The sequence below is a fragment of the Symphalangus syndactylus genome, chromosome X, assembly GCF_028878055.3.
Source record: "Symphalangus syndactylus isolate Jambi chromosome X, NHGRI_mSymSyn1-v2.1_pri, whole genome shotgun sequence".
Classification (NCBI taxonomy): domain Eukaryota; kingdom Metazoa; phylum Chordata; class Mammalia; order Primates; family Hylobatidae; genus Symphalangus; species Symphalangus syndactylus.
In genome coordinates, this window is record NC_072447.2 from 148035125 (window position 1) to 148058010 (window position 22886).

The window sequence follows — 22886 nt, forward strand, 5'->3', positions numbered from 1 at the left end:
TGGAAGCCTTGGTATTTTTTAAAACACTATGCTACTGGCATAAAAACAGATATATATACACCAATAGAATATAATAAAGAGCCTAGAAATAAATCCACACCTATACAGTCAACAGATCTTTGACAAGGATGCCAAGGATACACAATGGAGAAAGGATTGGTTCTTCAACAAATTGTGCTGGGAAAATTAGATAGCCATATGCCAAAAAAGTTACTGGAGTGTAATATTATATCATACACAAAAGTAAACTCAAAACGGATTAAAAACTTAGGCACAGAGCCAGAGATTATTAAAATCCTAGAAGAAAACAAAGGGGAAAAACTTAGTGCCATTGGTCTTATATGACATCAAAAGCAGAGGTAATAAACATATACATAGACAAGTGGGAATACATCAAACTAAAAAGTTTCTGCACAGCAAAGGAAACAATGATTAGTGATGTGAACACTGTATGCTACAGAATGAAAGAAAATATTTGCAAATTATAGTTGATAAGTGATGAATATCCCAAATATATAAGGAACTCCTACAACTCAATAGCAAAAAAAGAAAAAACAATTAAAAATGAGTAAAGTATTTGAATAGACAATTCTCTGAAAAAGACATACAAATAGACAAGTATATTAAAAGATGCTTGGCTGGGTGCAGTGGCTCACGCCTGTAATTCCAGCACTTTGGGAGGATGAGGCTGTTGGACCATCCGAGGTCAGGAGTTCAAGAACAACCTGGTCAACATGGTGAAACCCCATCTCTACTAAAAATACAAAATCAGCCGAGTGTGGTGGCGAATGCCTGTGATCCCAGCTGCTTGGGAGGCTGAGGCAGGAGAATCGCTTGAACCTGGGAGGCAAAGCCTGCAGTGAGCCAAGATCATGCCATTGCACTCCAGCCTGGGCAACAAGAGCAGAAACCCCGTCTCAAAAAAAAAAAAAAAAAATGCTTAATGCCTCTAATCATCAGAGAAATGCAAGTCAACACCACAATGAAATATCACTTCACAACTGTTAGAATGACTAGTATGAAAAAACAAAAGATAAGCTTTGGAGAGGGCATAGAGACATTGGAATACTCGTACTCTGTTGGTGGAATTGTAAAATGGTACAGCCACTATAGAAAACAATATGAAGGTTCATTTCTAAAAGTTTAAAATGTAACTATAATACTACTTGTGGATATCTACTCAAAGGATTTGAAATCAGTATGTCAATGAGATTTCTACACTCCCATGCTCATTGAAGCATTATTCCTAATAAAGATGATATGGAAATAACCTAAATGTTCATCAATAAGTGAATGGATCAACGAAATGTGTTATACACTATTGAACATTATTTACTTTCTATGGAGAACAAAATACTCCCATATTGACTGAATGTGGATGAACCTTGAAGACATTACGCTATGGGAAATAAGCCAGTCTCAGAAGGACAAGTATTGCATGATTTCACTTAAATGAGGCATCTAAAATAGTCAAACTCATAGAAACAGAGAGTAAAATGGTTGTTGCCAGCACCTGACTGTTCAATGTGTATGTTTCAGTTACGCAAGATGAATAAGTTTCAGAGATCTGTCATAAAATCCTGTGCCTATAGTTTAACAATACTGTATTACGCACTTAAAAGTTTGGCAAAAGGATAGATCTCATGTTACGTGTTTTTACCACAGTGAAAAAAAGTAAAATAAAAATATTTTCTATAGGTTCTATCACATGCAATGGATTAGAAAACTACAATAAATTGCTACATATTTAAATAGAAGTGAAAATTGTTATAATTTATCATTATATATTGCCAACCTAAAATAACAGAAAACCAACTGGAAGGTTTTCACAATCTACTAAAAGATTTTGGTGTAATGACTATATGCAAGGAAAACTTTGAATAATTAATAACTATAGGTGACTAAAGCCATTCTGTCCAATATGGTATCAGCTAGTCACATGTAACTACTAATCACTCAATATGTGGCTACTCACAATTAAGATGTGTTCTGACACAAATACTGGATTTTTAAGTTTTAGTATGAAAAGATAATGTAAAATCCCTTATTAATGGTATTTATAAACTACATGTTGAAAATGTCAATATTTTGATATATTGTGTGAAATAAAGTTTGTTATGAACAACTTAGAAAAAAGAAGATCAAATATTTAATATAATTATGTGTCCTTAGAATGAGTATGAAGGGGGTCCTTGACGTTTACTGTATGTAGGTGATTTTTGCCAAGTTCTTCCTCAGGGCTTCCTGGATACCTTGGTAATTCTGGTCTGTAGTTTGGGTGACAACCACTAGAGGGCAATCATATCCTCTAAAGCACAGTTTTCTTTTAAATACAACTGTTTCTGTATGGAGACACAGATATAAAATTAATCTGCAGAAATAATTGAGTAGACCCACATTTTTTAGTTCCGTAATATAAAACGAGGGTTCTTAGGCGCCTCAAAGATATTCTATGTTCCATACACATGCTAGATGCCTGGTCTTTTATTTATTAATCTTTCTACCTCAGAACAAATGACAAATCCAGAACATCTTTTGTTACTGGCCAGAGATTGCAAAAGTAAACTTGATGTTGTAATATTTGTTAAATTCAGTTGCAGTATAAAGATTAATCTCTTCAAGTATATATTCCTGTTATTGCTGAGGGCTTAATTTGTGTTTGGCTTTTTAAGTATTACCGAAAGAGCATCTTGTGCTATTCTAGTCTCAATAGTCATAGATCCTATTTTCCCTTTGGAGTTTATTCCACCAAGGGATTCATGTCTCCTCCTTAAATTCAAACTGGATTTTTCATGCTGGTCAAGTTGGAATAAAGCCAACTACAGCTTTTCTCTCCCTCTGATTACTAATAAGAAATATGGATTACATATAAAAAGCAACTATCTGAGGACTTTGAAAATTAAATAATAATAGGGTGTTTGAAGAGAGAAGCTAAAAAGTGAAGGACAAGTACTGTGATGCTTTTCCTGTTTGTTTGTTTGTTTGTGTGTTGCTTTTCTCCTTGATCCCCTAGCTTTGATCCAAGTTGCAGAAATCCACAGACAGAAAACTCCTATAGACAGCTCCTCTTTGTGGCTCAAGGACCAAGGAAAAGACCCCCTTGACAACTGAGAAGTAGAGAAGAATCTCCCTCCCTCCTTTCCTCCCTTTCTTTCCTTTTTTTTCTCTTTGACATTATTAAGATGTAGAAAAGATTTTCTTCCAAAGGTGCAGCGTGAGGGAATTTGGGGTGGGTGGTTGATGAAATTGTGGTTGTAGTTAGGGGCTCTATGCATTGATCAAAACTCAGAAACCAAAAAGTGAAGTTTACTGTATGTAACTTAGAAACTCAATTACTAAAATATAAAACTGTCCCTAGATGGCATGTTGTTTTGAATGGAACATAAGATTTTGAATTGGGAAGTCATAGGTTCAAGTCTAGTTCTGCTACTTACTGTTTTTTTTTTTTTTTTTTTTTTTTATTATACTTTAGGGTTTTAGGGTACATGTGCACAATGTGCAGGTTTGTTACATATGTATCCATGTGCCATGTTGATTTCCTGCACCCATTAACTCGTCATTTAGCATTAGGTGTATCTCCTAATGCTGTCCCTCCCCCCTCCCCCCACCCCACAACAGTCCCCGGAGCGTGATGTTCCCCTTCCTGTGTCCATGAGTTCTCATTGTTCAATTCCCACCTATGAGTGAGAACATGCGGTGTTTGGTTTTTTGTCCTTGCGATAGTTTACTGAGAATGATGTTTTCCAGTTTCATCCATGTCCCTACAAAGGACACGAACTCATCATTTTTTATGGCTGCATAGTATTCCATGGTGTATATGTGCCACATTTTCTTAATCCAGTCTATCGTTGTTGGACATTTGGGTTGGTTCCAACTCTTTGCTATTGTGAATAGTGCCGCAATAAACATACGTGTGCATGTGTCTTTATAGCAGCATGATTTATAGTCCTTTGGGTATATACCCAGTAATGGGATGGCTGGGTCAAATAGTATTTCTAGTTCTAGATCCCTGAGGAATCGCCACACTGACTTCCACAATGGTTGAACTAGTTTACAGTCCCACCAACAGTGTAAAAGTGTTCCTATTTCTCCACATCCTCTCCAGCACCTGTTGTTTCCTGATTTTTTAATGATGGCCATTCTAACTGGTGTGAGATGGTATCTCACTGTGGTTTTGATTTGCATTTCTCTGATGGCCAGTGATGAGGAGCATTTCTTCATGTGTTTTTTGGCTGCATAAATGTCTTCTTTTGAGAAGTGTCTGTTCATGTCCTCTGCCCACTTTTTGATGGGGTTGTTTGTTTTTTTCTTGTAAATTTGTTTGAGTTCATTGTAGATTCTGGATATTAGCCAAAAATATGGAACGCTTCACGAATTTGCGTGTCATCCTTGCGCAGGGGCCATGCTAATCTTCTCTGTATCGTTCCAATTTTAGTATATGTGCTGCCGAAGCGAGCACCTTATTGGTTTTTTAATTTTGCATAAATCACTTAACCTCCTTGACCCTCAGTTTCCAATCCTGTACCTGATTACATAGGACTACATATACAAAGAATATATTCCTCTCTCTCTCTCTCTCTTTTTCTCTCTCCATCACAAAGAGAGAAGGAATTCTACTGCATAGAAGATTAGAAAATCAATATTTTTCTCTAACCATAACTTTCTCCAATCAGACTTGGCCAACCCTACTAGCTTCTACATCTACCTATTATACAATAGTGACAGAAAATATATGGGTCCTCAGATCTTCCTCAGCCTGCTATGAATATGGCTGTTAAATTAGGAATTTAATAGATCTCTTGCTCCTTTTTGATCTCAGCGTATCTTTTGGAGCTAAATTTGCAAAGAAAAGGCCCTCGTTAAAAAAAAAAAAACTAAGTAAATTTAAGGCCAGGCACAGTGGCTCATGCCTGTAGTCCCAACACTTTGGGAGGCCAAGGCGGGCAGATCACTTGAGGCCAAGAGTTTGAGACCAGCCTGGTTAACATGGAGAAATCCTGTCTCTACTAAAAATACAATAATTAGCCAGACATGGTGGTGTGTGCCTGCAGCCCCAACTACTCAGGACGCTGAGGCAGGAGAATTGCATGAACCTGGGAGGCAGAGGTCACAGTGAGCCGAGACTGTGCCACTGCACTCCAGCCTGGGTAATAGAGTGAGACCTTATCTTAAAAAAAAAAGAGGAGGTCGGGCACGGTGGCTCATGCCTGTAATCCCAGCACTTTGGGAGGCTGAGGAGGGTGGATCACAAGGTCAGGAGATTGAGACCATCCCGGCTAACATGGTGAAACCCCATCTCTACTAAAAAATACAAAAAATCAGCCGGGCATGGTGGTGGGCACCTGTAGTCCCAGCTACTCGGGAGGCTGAGGCAGGAGGATGGCGTGAGCCCAGGAGGCGGGGCTTGCAGTGAGCAGAGATCGCGTCACTGCACTCCAGCCTGGGAGACACAGCAAGACTACGTCTCAAAAAAAAGGAAAAAAAATCTAAGTAAATTTAATATTAATATGTGGCTTACACATGTAAGTTTGTGTGAGTAATGAAAGGCTATATAATGCTACACTGACTATATAAAACAACAGATTTATTGTATGCCCTGATAATTGATGATATCATATCATATACTACAAATAACTAACATATTAGAATAAACCAAACATTTAAATGGCAGCTTCTCCACACACATAAGTGGTTGGAGTTAGAAGGGACTTCAATTACTACTGGGTCAGTGCTCAAATAATCCTAAAGAGGTTTTAGTTATGTTTATTTTTTCAGTTTAATTTGACTTGCTTTTAAATGAGAAGTTTAACCTTTCACGAACAGAAGCATGAAAAACTTTGAGGGGGAGGGAAATTACAGTGTTTTAACAGACAGGTTCTTGCTGTATCAATGTAATTAGTTGAGAAATACTTAGATCTTTGGTACACTGATTATTCAAAGATGCTTGACAGCTCTGTGTTGAAGAAAAATAAATTATATAAAGATTGTAAAAGTTCAAAGGCATATTGAAACTGCTTTGGATTCAGACACAGACAACCTTTGGTCATTGCCTTTTTCTAAACTATTCTCTAGACTTGAACACAAATAAGAATAGTTTGTGTAATTTCATCTCTTCTTTGAATTCAGAATACCACTTTGTTGTGCGTAATTTTATACCAATAATTTCCATTGCAAAACAAAAAAACATACTGTATTATTTTGATCCGAGAAAATATCCATTAGTTTTCTCCTATTCAGTAATTATGGAATGATGTATTTTCTATGAAATAACATGTTCTCTGAGGAAGGTACTCACAGGCAAAGAGAGACTCCAGAGGGGAATCACAGCCCAATTTGCATATTCTAACCCTTTCTGGAATGCTGAATTTAAGCTGTTACTGTAAAACAATGATACCACTTTTTTTCTTCATTCTGCCCAGGAAAATATTCTGTGGTTGGCACTTGATTTAATTTCATAATTCTAAAACTCTCTTATAAAAGTTGAAGAGCTAATTGAAGGGAATCCCTTCAGAGTTGACTATATGAATTAATATCATTTGGCTGTGTCCCCACCCAAATCTCACCTTGAATTGTAATAATCCCCACATGTCAACGGTGGGGCCAGGTGGAGATAATTCAGTCTTGAGGGCGGTTTCCCCCATACTGTTCTCATGGTAGTGAATAAGTCACCTGAGATCTGACAGTTGTATAAATGGGAATTTCCTTGCACAAGCTCTCTGGTTTGCTGCCATGTTAGACGTGACTTTGCTCCTCATTTGCCTTCCTCCATGACTGTAAGGCCTCTCCACCCATGTGGAACTGTGAGTCCATTAAACCTCTTTCCTTAATAAATTACCCAGTCTCAGGTATGATTTTATTAGCCATGTGAGAACAGACTAATACAGTAAATGGGTACTGGTAGAGTGGGGTACTGCTGTAAAGATACCCAAATATGTGGAAGCGACTTTGGAACTGGGTAACAGGCAGTTACCCAGGTTGAAACAGGTTGTAACAGTTTGGAGGGCTCAGGAGAATATAGGAAAATGTGTGAAAGTTTGGAATTTCCTAGAGACTTCAAGGGCTATGAAGACAGGAAGAGGTGGGAACATTTGGAACTTCCTAGAGATTTGTTGAATATGGATTAGACCAAAAAGCTGATATGGATAATAAGGTCCAGGCTGACATGGTCTCAGAAGACAGGAAGATGTGGGAACATTTGGAACTCCCTAGAGATTTGCTGAATATGGATTAGACCAAAAAGTTGATATGGATAATAAGGTCCAGGCTGACATGGTCTCACATGGAGATGAGAAACTAGTTGGAAACTGGAGCAAAGGTGAATCTTGTTGTGCTTTAGCAAACAGACTGATGGCTTTTTGCCCCTGACCTAGAGATATGTAGAACTTTGAACCTGAGGAGATTTGGGGTATCTGGTAGAAGAAATTTCTAAGTGCCAAAGTGTTCAAGAGGAAGGAGAGCATAGAAGTTTGAAAAATTTGCAGCCTGATTATGCGACATAAAAGAAAAACCCATTTTCTGGGGATAAATTCAAGTTGGCTACAGAGATTTGCATAAGTAACGAGGACCCAAATGTTACTCACCAAGAAAATGAGAAAAATGTCTCCAGGGCATGTCAGAGACCTTCATGGCAGTCCCTCCCATCACAGCCCCAGAGGCCTAGGAGACATAAATGGTTTTGTGAGCCAGGTCCAGGGCCACCCTGCTATCTGCAGCCTCTGGCCTTGGTGCCCTGCATCCAAGCTGCTCCAGCTATGGCTAAAAGGGGCCAAGTACAGCTCAGGCTATTGCGTCAGAGGGTGCAAGCCCCAAGCCTTGGCAGCTTCCACATCTTGAGCCTGTGAGTGCACAGAAGTCAAGAAATGAGGTGTGGGAACCTCTGCCTAGATTTCAAAGAATGTAAGGAAACACCTGGATGTCCAGGCAGAAGTTTGCTGCAGGGACAATGCCCTCATGGAGAACCTCTGCTAGGGCAGTGTGGAAGGGAAATGTGGGGTTGAAGCCTCCACACAGAGTCCCCACTGGGGCACTACCTAGTGGAGCTGTGAGAAAATGGCCATCATCCTCCACACCCCAGAATGGTAGATCCACTGACAGCTTGCGCCATGCACCTTGAAAAGCCACAGGCAATCAACACCAGCCTGTGAAAGCAGCTGAGATGGAGGCTGTACCTTGAAAAGCCACAGGAGTGAAGCTGCCCAAGATCACGGGAACCCACCACTTGCATCGGCGTGACCTGGATGTGAGACATGGAGTCAAAGGAGGTCATTTTGAAGCTTTAAGATTTGACTGCCCTGCTGGATCTCAGACTTGCAGGGGACCTGTAGCCCCTTTGTTTTGGCCAATTTTTCCCATTTGGAACAGGCGTATTTACCTAATGCCTGTATCCCCATTGAATCTAGGAAGTAACTAACTTGCTTTTGATTTTACAGGCTGATAGTCACAAGGGACTTGCCTTTTCTCAGATAAGACTCTGGACTGTGGACTTCTGAGTTAATGCTGAAATGAGTTAAGACTTTGGGGTACTGCTGGGAATGCATGATTGGTTTTGATATGTGAGCACATGAGATGTGGGAGGGGCAGGGATGGAATGATACGGTTTGGCTGTGTCTCCATCCAAATATCACCCTGAATTGTAATAATCCCCATGTGTCAAGGGTGGGGCCAGGTGGAGATAATTGAATCATGGGAGCAGTTTACCCCATACTGTTCTCATAGTAGTGAATAAGTCTCACAAGATCTCTTGGTTTTATAGATGGGAGATCCCCTGCAGAGGCTCTCTTGCCTGCCTCCACATAAGACATGACTTTGCTCCTTATTTGCCTTCCACCACGATTGAGAAGCCTCCCGAGCCATGTGGAACTGTGAGTCCATTAAACCTCTTTCCTTAATAAATTACCCAGTCTCAGGTATGTCTTTATTAGCTGTGTAGTATGTTCTTATAGACAGCTGCAAGGCTGTCTGCAAGAACATACTGATAAGATGGTGACAAAATAGTTCAGCCATGGTGACTAGTGAAAAGAGCTGCATCAGCGAAGCTGACTATGCTATGTCCATTTGGATGGCCAGCCTTAAGTTCTAGAGTAGAATCATAGACTCTTCAAGGTGGAAGGAATCATAGATGCCATCTTTAATTCAATCTTCCTTCCAATTCAGAAGTCTCTCAAATGGCTGGCTCATTGGTATCCAGCTTCACCACTCTTAGTAATGAGGAAGCACACTGACTCAATTCTTTTTGAGGCACAGGGGTTCCCATAACAATATTTGACTAACTTACACCCTAATCATCATTACAAGAAAAGAACTCAATTACCAAACCTGAATCCAGCAAGAAAGGCAGTCTGCCATTTATACAAGTAGTACATTGAAAGATTAAAATGCATATGGATTTAGGAGGATGGAATAAATTATTGTAAATGAATATAGTGCTACAGTTAATGATAAAATGATGTGTGCTAAATACTTTATGTGATATTTAAATTTTACCCACATTTTGATAATGAACTAAATGCGAAGAGGTTGTGACTTAATTTTTAAATTATTCAGTTTGTATTTCTAGGGTTAGTTTATTGATTATTTGCAACCAATATTTATTGCATTCCACTAAGGCTATAGAATATGTTGAGTACTGGTTAAATGTTTATCACTCGTTATTGAGGGGAACATAATTTAAATAACTCCAAATATAATACTGCTCAAAGCTAGATGACATTCAAATTTACAAATCTTATCATACACATATATTTTGACAAACATGACTTAAACCAGGTCCATATAAAATGACCTGGCATAAGCCAAACAAAATTTTTAAATATTTGGAATGGCTTGCATGATATTTTTGTTTCCAGTATCTTTTTGCATACATTACAGTCTGAGAAGAATAAATTGAAAAGTATGATGAGTGACGATCTCAGTAGGACAAGAAGACATATAGATGTATTGGAAGCCCCAAGGTAAAAGTGTTGTTTAAATGACCAAGTCTCTCTCTGATGATATGTCTACTAAAAGGGCAGAACTTCAAGACGCAACAAAAGTTTTAAGTGAAAACATAGCACTTTCACCGGTAGGGTCTCTGTATTAGTTCATATTGATGCAAACTTAGTGGCTTGAAATAACACAAATTTATTATCTTATAGGTAAGGAGGTCAGAAATCTCAAACGCATCAGCAGGGCTGTGTTCTTTCTTAGGATCTAGGGGACAATCCATTTCTTTGCCTTTTCCAAATGCTAAAGAGTACCTACATTCCTTGGCCCATGTCCCCTTCCTCTGTATTCAAAGCCAGTAGCAACTTCAAATTATTCTCTCTCACTCTTTCCCTTTTTCCTGTTTCTTTTCTTCTTTCTCCTCTCTCTTTCTCTCCCATATACACGTCTCTGCTTCTATCACCCTATCTCCTACTCTGACTCTGAGCCTCCTGCCTTCACCTCATAAGGATTATTGTGATTACATTTGGCCCATCTGGGTAATCCAAGACACTCTCCTTATCTCAAGATTGTTAACATTAAACACATCTGCAATGTCATTTTTACCACATAAGCATACATATTCAAAAGTTATGGGGATTAGGACATGGATATCTTCGGGAGGCCATTATTCTGTGTACCATGGTATCTATGTGCCTGAATGTGGGGGTATGGCCTAGATGACCTAAATGTAATAGTTATGTAGTTAAAAAATATCCTGTTCCCCTAAAGTAAAGAAAGTTGTAAAGTGTTTATATATTTATTTTAGGTCAAAAATTTTAAAGTAAAATATTATGATAATAATTAAGTGAGTTAGTGATAATTATGTCCTTATGTGTTGGTAAGAATAGTCTTAATAAAAATGTCTAAGTTAGAAATTCCAAAAAAACTTACAAAGTCATTCTGTTATTGATATGCTTGTTTAGACAGTTGTTTGAATCATGCTCCACATATCATTCATTTTCTTTTTTATTTTTTTATTTTTTTGAGACGGAGTCTCACTCTGTTGCCCAGGCTGGAGTGCGGTGGCGTGATCTCAGCTCACTGCAAGCTCCGCCACCCAGGGTCAAGGATTCTCCTACCTCAGCCTCCTGAGTAGCTGGGATTACAGACGCGCACCACCATGCCCGGCTAATTTTTGTACTTTTAGTAGAGACGGGGTTTCACCATGCTGGCCAGGCTGGTCTCAAACTCATGACCTCATGATCTGCCCGCCTTGGCCTCCCAAAGTGCCTGGATTACAGGCGTGAGCCACTGTGCCCAGCAACATCACTCATTTTCTATATACTATGCCCCAAGTTAGTACAACATTGACAAATGTTTGAACAATAATCATCTGTTTCAATACATATAGATTTAAAATATAAAGATACTGCTTCTATTAGGTTGGATATTCCTTGAATAATAAATATTTTTTCTGTCAGTGTTCCTTTCTAACTATGCAAATGATATGCTTTTGATGTTTAACTGGTCTTGTATGCTTTATTTGTTCACCATATGGTTTTTTAGATAACTGTAGTCTAATTGGTTTGAATCAAGCAACTGACACAAATATGCAAATATAGTCAGAATACAAAATATTTCTACCATAGTTCCCTTCTGCACTATTGTTGAAATACGAATGCTTAAAAATAGTTCCATAGAGCTAGTCTATTTGAATAGTTGGTAATTACATTCATTATCAATTGTCTACATTCAGGAGTATGATGCTAACAAGTAAAAACGACTGACCAAACGCATTTATTTAATGTAGTACCAAGTCTAGAAGAACATTATGCTTGTGATTATCTGTATTCAGTTAGCACAAAATCAGCATATTTCTCAGTAAAACTGCTGTTAAGAATGTACTGTTGTATGACAAAATTCAATGCTTTTAGGCTAATGTTAGATTACTTACTTGGTAAAGTTGTTATTTTTTAAAGGAATATTTATTATAGAAAAAATTTGTTTTTCTTTCCTTTATGCAGCTTCTTACCATTTGGTTTTTACAGAAAGCCAAGTGGAGTTTCTTTGATTAAGATCTCTAGCTGGTTACATCCCTCTGTTATTTGCCATCATCCTTTTTTCCTTCTGACCTTCCACAAGCTGTTCCTATTAAATATGAGGTGGACCATGTCATCAGTGAGCATATTTTCATTTGAATGACTGCCAGGATAGCTTCTGCTGTTCCTTTCTATTAGCTCAAAAGTATTGATGAGGCTATACTATCCTCCACTTAGCATTTAGTTTCAAACAGTTACCAAAGCCTTTCATAAAAGCCGAGTCACCCCTGATTATTCCGTACTCTATGTATCATTTCCCTTCTCACTGTGGACTCTATCTATCATGATTATCTATTTTGATACTAATCCCAAAGTCATTTTCTTCCATGAATATACATTATAAAACTCCACAAGACTGAACATTTGAAGAAGATGAAGTACATTTTCTAATTCATCTATCTCCCCATAGTCCATAGCATTAGGCTTTACATACAATAACTCAACAAATGCTGATGACGGTTGGTCCATGTATAATCACAGCATATTGTGAAATAATGCATTCTCTAGGCCAATTTTCTCTAGCATATGTTTAGTCTCTTAGTTTTAGGAGGGTAAATATAAATTACTCAGGTCACTGAGACACTTCCAAAAAAGCATCCTTTATAGTCAGTTAATTGTCACCTTAATAATAGTTTGCAATTATTAGACTGCCTCCAGAATTTAAAAATGACAAATTAGAACATATGAAGTCTTGTTGGGCTGATTTTCCCCCTTCAGGTTGATCAGCTTATAAAGCTAACTATAAATTAGGTACTAGTCTCTTTGAAAGAAGCCTGTGTCCAAGGAGAGTTCAGTGGATCTGTGCCTAATTTGAAATTGATCCAACAATAAAGCACAAAGATAAGCAGAGACTGAAAACAATTCAACCAAATACATCGTTTTGTGTTAATCACTTTCCATTTTTAAATAATCCAGGAGGAATAATGGTAACATTACCTTGATATTATTACTTGTATTATATATCAACTATCAGACAATCTAGAGTACAGAAACTATGCCACTATTAAGCTCTAGTTGCTTTTTTCTTTCTTTTTGAGGAAAGTAAACTATTCTTTATTTAAGAAGTGATTCATCAGCCAGTATTTTTCTTAGCACTCAATCACGTCTAATTTTACTTTCTTATCCAGGCATTTTTCCCTAAGGCTGGTGATTCTTTCAGTAACAAGAGTTTAATGTTCAAGATAAAAAAACAGGGATATTAGTAAAGGCTTCTAAAGAGTGGGATTTATTTTTATCCTTGTACTTGGAATATTGTTACTATGATGATTTGACTTTTTCAATAACTTATGTATACTTTTCACTGAAGTCAGCATTATCCCACCTATTCACTCTCAAATAATTATGTATACATGGAACTGTGGACATGCACATTTTAGTATATGTTTGGGATAATTGCTGTGTTTGAATTGGTTGAGAATCAGACCACTAAGATCTGAATTAATGCTATTTGACACAGAAACCAGATGGAGGAATGGGCAAAGGTTGTGTATAAAGACCCCACTATATAGGAGACAAATTATCTTTTGCCAAGATGCACTCTCAGTTCTCACTAGGGAATCTTATTCACTTCTGTATCTTCATGTGCCATCTGAGCCCTGTCCATCTGTGATTTACCTTCAGGCCAAAAATCACTCGTGTTTTTGATCCTAATGAAAAATAACACTCAAAACATATAGATTATTGCTTCCTCTAGCCCATATTTTCATACTAAGTCTATTTTGTGTCAATAGTCTACTCTGTAGCACTTTGAATTAGAAAAGAATAAAGAATCCATCCAAACATTTCCCGACCAAGAAGAAACCATTGCCTTCACAGCAGATAATATTTAGCATTACATGACTTGCAGTGACACTGAGGTATATCATGCATGATCCCTACTTGCTCACAAACATGGCACATAAAGGCATCCATATGGACCATGACTAATTGGCATGAATTCTAAACTGTTGTGTGTAGCCAACTGAAAAGGAAAATAATAGACAGTGAAAACGATTATGAAAGTTAAAAATCCCATTATAAATGCAATACTAGTATTGTATTTACTGATGAACCGATCAAATATAACTATTTGAAAGACATAAGATATTTAACATCCAGTAGGTATTCAGTACTTATAGAAAGTTTCTGCTTCTACAATTAACCAGATTTATGGTGCATTATTATCATTATTATTATTATTATTATTACTATTGTTATATTTATTGCCATATATTGGTTCATCACAAAGCATTGGTCAAATCCTGGGCAGGGAACTGGTTTACTCATGTTACCCTAGTGAGCACTATTTTATGTGCATCCCTTCTGAAGCCATGTTATCAAAGAGGACAGCTTTCCCACATTATGAAGGAATATTCCTTAATAAATAGTATACAAACAGCTGTACTCTCCAACTAGAGTCACATTTAGTAAACATTACTAGAGTTCTTCAAATGAAACTTACTAGGTAATCTCAGTTCCTTACAGAGGGTTGATCACATCCCAAGTGAAGTGTAGTCACCAGGTAATCCCATCAATTTTCACCACCTCTATTCTTATGGCTTGATTCCAAAAAAATCATCTCTTCTCACCTAGATTATCACGATAGTCTCCTAACTCATTTCATAAACTTTTTCAATAGTCTCTTTCAGTCTATTATCAATATAGCAACCTGCATCATTACCCTGCTCAAAATTTTGTAATAGCTTCTGCTCTTACTCAGAATATAATACAAATCCATACATTGTCCATCAAGGCCCAACTTAACTTACTGCTCCCTCATTTTCTTACTGACTTTAACTGCTACTCTACCTCTCATTCACTTTGCTGCAGACATACTGCCTACGTGTTATTCCTGGAAATTACCATAATTTTGCCTCAATTTTTGTGCACTGTTGCCTTTGCATGAAATGTTCGTCCCTTAAATGTATACATGACTCCATATCTCACTTCTTTCAAGTCTTTACTCAAATTTCAGTTTTTCGGAAAGGCTGTTCATGGCCAACCTAACTAAAATGCAACTGCTCATTCATATCCCATTTTTCCATTTTTTTATGATCACTTATTGTCTATTATACTATATATATTTACTAATTTTTATCTTTCACTTTCTATATCTTCCATTGCAATTTAAGATTCACAAGTACAATTCTTATATATTTTATTTATAACTAGCTCCCTAGTTAGTGCCTAGAATATTGACTGGTCTGTAAGAGTATAGAAAGACACTAATCCAAGCATGTCTTGGCATGTTTTGTAGGTAAAAATAAAGTAGAAAAAGTTTTAAATGTAAAGTTGAAGTGATTGTTTTATTTTTCCATATAGATTACCTTAAGCCAGCAAAAACGACATACATTCAACCAGCTATTATGCCTGATGATGCTGCTATTGTTCCTTCTTACCCGTATCGTCATTCACTTATGCCTCTAGTGATGTATTCCTCAAAGTAATACAAAACAGAAAATGTGTATTCTCAGCTCATCAATTAAAAACAGTCATGCTTGGTGCAGTGGCTCATGTCTGTAATCTCAACACTTGGGGAGGTTGAGATGGGAAGGATTCCTTGAGCCCAGGAATTAAAAACCAACCTGGTCAACACAGTCAGACACCATCTCTACAAAAATAAAGTAATTTTTTAAAAGCCTGGTATGGTGGCATGTACCTATAGTCCCAGCTGCTTGGGAGGCTAAGATAGGAAAATCACTTGAGCCTGGGAGGTGGAGGCTGTGGACAGCCATGATTGTACGACTGTACTCCAGCCTGGATGACGGAGCCTGTCTCAGATAAAACTCATATAATAAAACAAATTTGGCTTATTCAAAATAGCCTCATTATGGATGGATAGTAGGGAGGAGGTGGGGAGTGCAAGCCTAGAGAGATCTTTTACTAGGCTGTCATTACTGAAAAAAGTATGGTAAATGGAAAATCATGGAGAATCATTGATTTAATTCAGTGTTTTATTGTGTTTCAGCCAATGGAAATAAAGAAACAGATTCTTATCACAAAGAAAATTTTAATAACCTTATAGTTTTTGAGAATCAAATTACTTATTAGACTAACTAGAGTATGATTTGCATATTTTTCCATTTATAGTGTTAGTGGACCAATATTTGTACAAATAAATTGATCCTCCTAAGGTAGAAATTGTTAAAATTTAGAGCTCTGTATTAAAGTTATTGAAAATATTAAAAAGTGACCCTGTTGAATTGTCTCGTTAATGTAAAAATGAACATTCTATACAAACAAGAAAAGAAGTCAGATATTGTGCTTTGTTGACTTTCAGAATCAAATTAATCTCTTAGTAGTGGGGATTTGGTATAACATAAAAGTTTATTCTGCCTTTTGACATGTTGATACAGAGGTTTTACTATCAGGTTCCAACAAATTTGTCAAGCTCCAGCATATTTGCTCCCATTTTCTATATCATGCAGAGAGAGAAAAATGGAACTGCTAGCCAAAAAGCATTCATACATTCTCTTAAATTGTTCTACATGGCCACTTTTCCAGGAACAGGAAACCTGGAAAAAATAGTGCAGTATAACTGGAAAGTCTTCAGATTTAATGGAAATTTTCTTTGTTCTTATAGTGAGTGATATGGTTTGGTTGTGTCCCCACCCATGAGAATCTCACCTTGAATTGTAATAATCTCCACGTGTCAAGGGTGGGGCAAGTGGAGATAATTCAATTATATGTGTTTTCCCCCATACTGTTTTCATGGTAGTGAAAAAAATTCTCATGAGCTCTGATGGTTTTATAAAGGGGAGCTCTCTTGCCTGCCACTATGTAAGACATGCCTTTGCCTCTCTTTTGCCTTCCACCATAATTGTGAGGCCTCCCTAGCCATGTGGAACTGTGAGTCCATTAAACCTCTTTCCATTATAAATTACCCAGTCTCAGTTATGTCTCTATTAGCAGCCTGAGAACAGACTAATACAGTGAGTCTGGTTTAAAATTAGGCACATAGACAAATAGCTTTCAGATTGTGAGCTATTCAAGGACAACTTATAAATCCAACCAATATACATGCCCACAAAGGTCAGAATTTAAAACTTCTTGATTTAGGGGTTTGAGTGTGCAATTATTGAAAGTGCAGTGAACTCCTTGGTGTGTAAATACTTTCTTTTCATTCAGATAGCAAAACACAAGAGATAATATTAGCTTGAAATCAAAGTGGGAATTCCTCAAAGGAAAATGATCATGCACTGGGTGAGTTTAATCTCTCTGTGATATGAGTTCACCAGGAATTTGTAGAGCTAGGTGATATGCATTAAGTATTTTAAATAGCTCTAAAGTGTTTGTTTTGTCTCATCATTTAAATCTAGCTACTTCCAAAGAGGAACAGAGAGAAAATATTCAATTTTAGTAATACACATACAGAACACATGTCTTAGGATAAATATCAGATGAAAGTTTGGAGGCTATAGAAAGAAAAGGGAGAGATAATAATGTGTAGGGTTATGGATAATTTTTACTGTGTAATATGCAGATATAATATTTTTAAAGCCATTTCTTTTATTTATCCTGGATAAAAGCACATGTCGTAGAAAGGAGTGGTGGCTGTCTGAGGAGCAAGTCAGGGGTAGATAAAGTAGAGAAGTCAAATATGTTCTCTCATTTCTTGGGCTGCCTTTTCATTATGTTGATTTTTTTCCTTTTCTGTGCAGAATCATTTTAGTGTAATGTAGCCCTACTTGTTTAATGTTGCTTTGGTTTCCTATGCTTTTGGTATCTTCCAAAAATTTATTGTCAAGACCAGTGTTCAAGGAGCTTTATCCCTATGTTTTCTTCTAGGAATTTTAAGGTTTCAGATCTTACATTTAAGTCTTTAATCAAATTTGAGTTAATTTTGTATATGGTTTAGGAGGAGGGTCTGATTTAATTCTTCTCCATGGGTAGGTCTCATTTTCTAATACAGTTTATGGGAAAAACCATCCTTTCTCCATTGTGTATTCTTGGCACTCCTATCAAAGATTGGTTGACTATATATGTATGGGTTTATTTCTGGGGTTTATATTCTGTTCCATTGATCTATGTGTTAGTTTTTATACCAGTGCCACACTGTTTTGATTATTATAGCTTTGTAATATAGTTTGAAATAAGGACATGTGATACCTCCATTTTAGTTTTTCTTTCTCAAGATTGCTTTAGCTATTTGGGGTCCCTTGTGGTTGCATATGAATTTTGGGATTTTTTTTCTATTTCTATGGAAAATACCATTGGAATTTTGGTAGCGATTGCACTGAATCTGTAGATCTCTTTGAGTTGTGTGGATATTTTAATAATATTAAGTCTTCCAACCTATGAACATGGGGTATCTTTCCATTTATTTGTATCATCTTCAATTTCTTTCACTAATGTACAGTTTTCAGTGTACAGATCTTTCACACCATTGATCAAATTTATTCCTAATTATTTTTTTGTTTTCATGCTATTGTAAATGGAATTACATTCTTAACAGTTTTCATAGTTCATTGTTAGTGTATAAAAACACAGCTTACTTTTGTATTGTGATTTTGTATCCTGAAACTTTAGTGAATTAATTTCCTAGTTCTAACAGTTTTAGGTAGAATCTTTAGGGTTTTCTATATATAAGATTATGATACCTGCAACAGAGACAATTTAACTTCTTTCTTTTCTGTTTTGGTGCCATTTTTGTTTAATTGCTGTGGCTGGGACTTCTAGTACTATGTTGAATAGAAGTGGCAAAAGTGGTTCAGAGATAGAATTTTAACATCTATATGTGATATTTATTCACAGGGACAATACCATATTCATCTCTCCTAAATTCAGACACTGGACTTCTTAGTGTTGGCTATAGAAAGTTATTATTGTTGACTATATTTAAAATAGAATTTATCAATAAATACCTAAAATGTATTAACATTTTGTTAATTGCTATTAAGAGCTGCTGAAATGCCATAACTTATATTGTGTCTAGCTGTTTTCAATGTAATTTTGCTTTAATTTTATTTTTTTAATTGTTCAGACAATTGTGGTAATAGTGTGTGTGTAATTTTATTTACTGTATTTTTCACATAACATGCATTCCTTATAGTTTTAAATATTCTATATGAATTAATTTAATAGCTATGAAATATTCTGAAATTTATCTTAGCTATTTTCCAGTTGTTAAAAACTTGGATTTTTTCCTCATATTCTTGAATATAATATTTCTGTAATAAAGATATTTATGTTTAAAGCTTTGTTCCATATTTGGGAATACTTTCTTAGTATAAATACATAGAATTAAAACGAATGGATTTGCAACTTCAGGCCTTGTGGAAAGAGTATGCCAAGAGGGAGTTACAAATGCAAGAGATTTATTGAGAAAAATACTTGTGAAATCATAGAGGGCACAGAAGTAGGCAGGGATAGATCCAGATCACAATGTACATAAGACACTTGTGAAAGAGAGGAAAAGAAAAGTGATTATTATGAAAGATTCTCAAACTGTCATAAAGCTTGGAGAAAGTCTTCACTAGCCCAAAAGAGAGGAGCTCTGGTTATTGTACATTAAGTGTCCCATGTTGTGCAGAAATGCCTAAGCTTTGGTAGCCCTACCATACTCAGTCAGCTGCCAAGGAAGAGCATGGCCTTGGAGGAAATGTTGCAACAAATAATGGAGGTACTATATCTAGTGAGTGTCAGCTAATTGCATTCCTCCAGCTGAGCTGCAAGTGATTTCTTGACTCTCCACAGCTATTCCAGCAAATATGGACATTTTTAGCAATAATGTAGTATTAAGTTATTTTCTGAAAGGTCTATAAAAATTTATACTCTACTACCCATGTTCTGTCACCAGCTTTTACTGCCATTTTAGTAGTAATTATCAGAACTTTGAAAGTTAAAATTGCTATTCAACTGTTACTTTCGTTTGTATTTTTCGATTAGTAATGATGTGATTTTTCCCATTGGTTTGTTAACCAGTTATTGTTCCTTTCTGTTAATTTATTCCTAATGCAGACTGAGTATTATTATATATTTATATATGGTACAAATAGTTTCCTTTTGTTTGCTTTTACTTTTTAATTATTTTTAATTCGTTAAAGCTATACCTTTTAATTTTTAGTGATTTCTGCCTGTCACATTAATATGTGAAAATACTCCATAGATTTGGAAACCATTTCTTTATTTTTTCTATTTATTAAATTCTTATTTTATATCAGAATGCTATATAAGAATTTATATTGACGTGCTATGACAATCTAAATTTAATGTATCCTAAATTGACACTGTTCTCAATATCAATTACTGAATAAACTTTACTTTCTCTACTGATTTTTTATAATAGCATCAATAATTTTAGATTCCCATGAAAATCCATTATCCATATCTTGAAACCACAATGGGTGTCACTGATATTTATACCTATGCAGTATGGCTATGGACAATTGTATTTCATTTTTAATTTGTATGGTCCTGCCTGCTAGTCACTCTAAGCACCTTTTCATTTACTTCTTCATTCATTCCAGAAATATTTATTAACTCAGCAAAAACAAAATTGACAACGATCCCTTGATTTTTGTATAGAATAGTTTTAATAACCAGTTTGTCTCTTCTTTTATGAATTAATCATTCACATATTTGAAATTGTTCTCTACTTTTTTTCATTTTTTCCATTTGTTGGATTTTCTTTGTATTCTAGAAACATTGCCCTTTCCATATATAATGCAGTGTTAGTATTTTCTCCCAGCTTTTGACATAAAAAAGTTTTAAAATTTTAGGTAGGCAAATCCATTGATCTTTGTTATATTTCATTCTGCCATATTATTTTGATAACATAGCATAATGTATTATAATATGACAGGACATGACACAAATGATACAATATGATATATGATATGATATGATATTGAACAATAATATAATGAACATCTGTGAATCCTCCTCTCAACTCAAAAGCTAGAACCTTTTTTCTCTCAAGATGGTAGATTAGAGTCATTGCTAGCATATCTCTCGCACTTGGAAGGACAAAATAGTGTGTACAGGAAAACTGAAGGAATCTATGGACCCTTCGAAGGAGTCAAGTAAAGAGCTGTGAGTCCCCAGAGTATGAGAGGAGAGTTTGCCTTGAGGATACACACTCCCACTGGGGACTCTGAAAGTCCAGGCCATGGGGGAAGGCCCTAACCACCCCCCAGCACAGGAACTGACATGGGGAGTGTTGTGGAATATAAAAGTAGAAGCAGCGTTGGTAGACCCTTGCATGCACTTTCAGACTCCAGTGCGAACCTAGGGCAGCCATTCCTTACCGCTCTTCACAGGTAACCCAGCATAGGACAGCCAAAATCTTCAGACAGTGGTCACAAGCTGAAAGACGCCCCCAGAGGGGGTTTCCTGATATAACCACGGGTGGGGACGAACTCCTTCAGCCAGGGCCAGGGTAAGGGAGAGTGAAAAGTGGGCTGTGAATGCAGGTGTCATGAGTGCAGGAACCACAGGTGCAATAGCCTAGTGCTTGGCTTTGCAGTGGATGGGGAGGGGAGTGGCCTGAAGACCAAGGTTGCTGTCTCCATGGGGAAAGGCTATGGCTCCAGGGAGTTGCGAGTTCTGATTACAGGCTGGCTGGAATTCAACTCGCTGCTGTTAGTGAAACACTGTAGAAGTGAATCTGCCTTAGCAAGGGCATTGGGAATGGTGTGGGGCTTACCACCTGCTACTCCTCACTCCCTGCACAAACACTTCTGTGCAGCAGAGACAGCAACGCTCCCCAGTGGACTATAACCAGTGGTCTGAGACACATTCCCATCCCTCAACGCTGACAGAGGCTGCTACTCGTCCTGCACATGAAGACAAGAGTGCAAACCTGCCTGACCCAGCCCCTACCTCGCTTTGCCCCTTCACTCACCCTGGTGGCTTAACGAAAAGGACAGAATCTCTTGGGAGCTATACGGCCCCACCCGATGCCTGAGAAACCAGAGTACCATCCCTGGGCAACATAAGACAAGTAAAAATCCCACTGCTACTACCACAGCTGGTGCTCCTTTGCAAATGCTACTTTCTGGCTGGAGGCCAACCAATACAGTCCATTACAGCATCTCCTGGTAGAATAACACTGCACCCAGGAAGGAGAAAATGGCTGTGTGATAGCTATCACCCCTTCCTGCACCACGCTGGCTAACTTGTTATTGGTCTGCCAAGGCAAGACTAAGCAAAAAGAACAAATCTGGAGGCATCACATTACCTGACTTCAAACTATACTCTAAGGCTATAGTCACCAAAATAGCATGGTATTTGTTTTTACAAAAGGCACATAGACCAATAGAACAGAATAGAGAACCCTGAAATGAAGCCAAATACTTACAGCTAACTGATCTTTGACAAAGCACGCAAAAACATAAAGTGGGGAAAGGACACCCTATTCAACAAATGGTACTGTGATAATTGGCAAGCCACATGTAGGAGAATGAAAGTGGATCCTTATCTCTCACTTTATACAAAAATCAACTGGATTAATCAGACTTAAATCTAAGATCAAAAATCTAAACATTCTAGAAGAAAACCTTGGATAAACTCTTCTGAACATTGGCCTAGGCAAATAATTCATGACTAAGGCCCCAAAAGCAACTGCAACTGCAACAAAAATAAATAAATGGGACTTAATTAAACTAAAAAGTTTCTGCACAGCAAAAGAAATAATCAGCAGAGTCAACAGACTCCCAAAGAATGAGAGAAAATATTTACAAACTGTACATCTGAAAGAAGACTAGAATCTAGAATCTACAAGAAACTCAAACAAATCATCAAGACAAAAACAAATAACCCTATCCAATAGTGGGCAAGGGACATGAATAGACATTTCTCAAAAGAAGATATACAAATGGCCAACAAACATATGAAAAAATACTCAACATCACTAATCATTGGGGAAATGCAAATTGAAACCACAAGGAGATCTAATCATTGGGA

General features: G+C 36.9%; 1 non-coding gene across 1 annotated transcript; it reads right to left on the bottom strand.

The window, feature by feature from the left end:
- Positions 1 to 4352: 4352 nt before the first annotated feature.
- LOC129476497 (U6 spliceosomal RNA) lies at positions 4353 to 4459 on the bottom strand. The gene has a single exon (XR_008654938.1). It is a non-coding gene; the product is annotated as a U6 spliceosomal RNA (small nuclear RNA).
- Positions 4460 to 22886: the final 18427 nt, after the last annotated feature.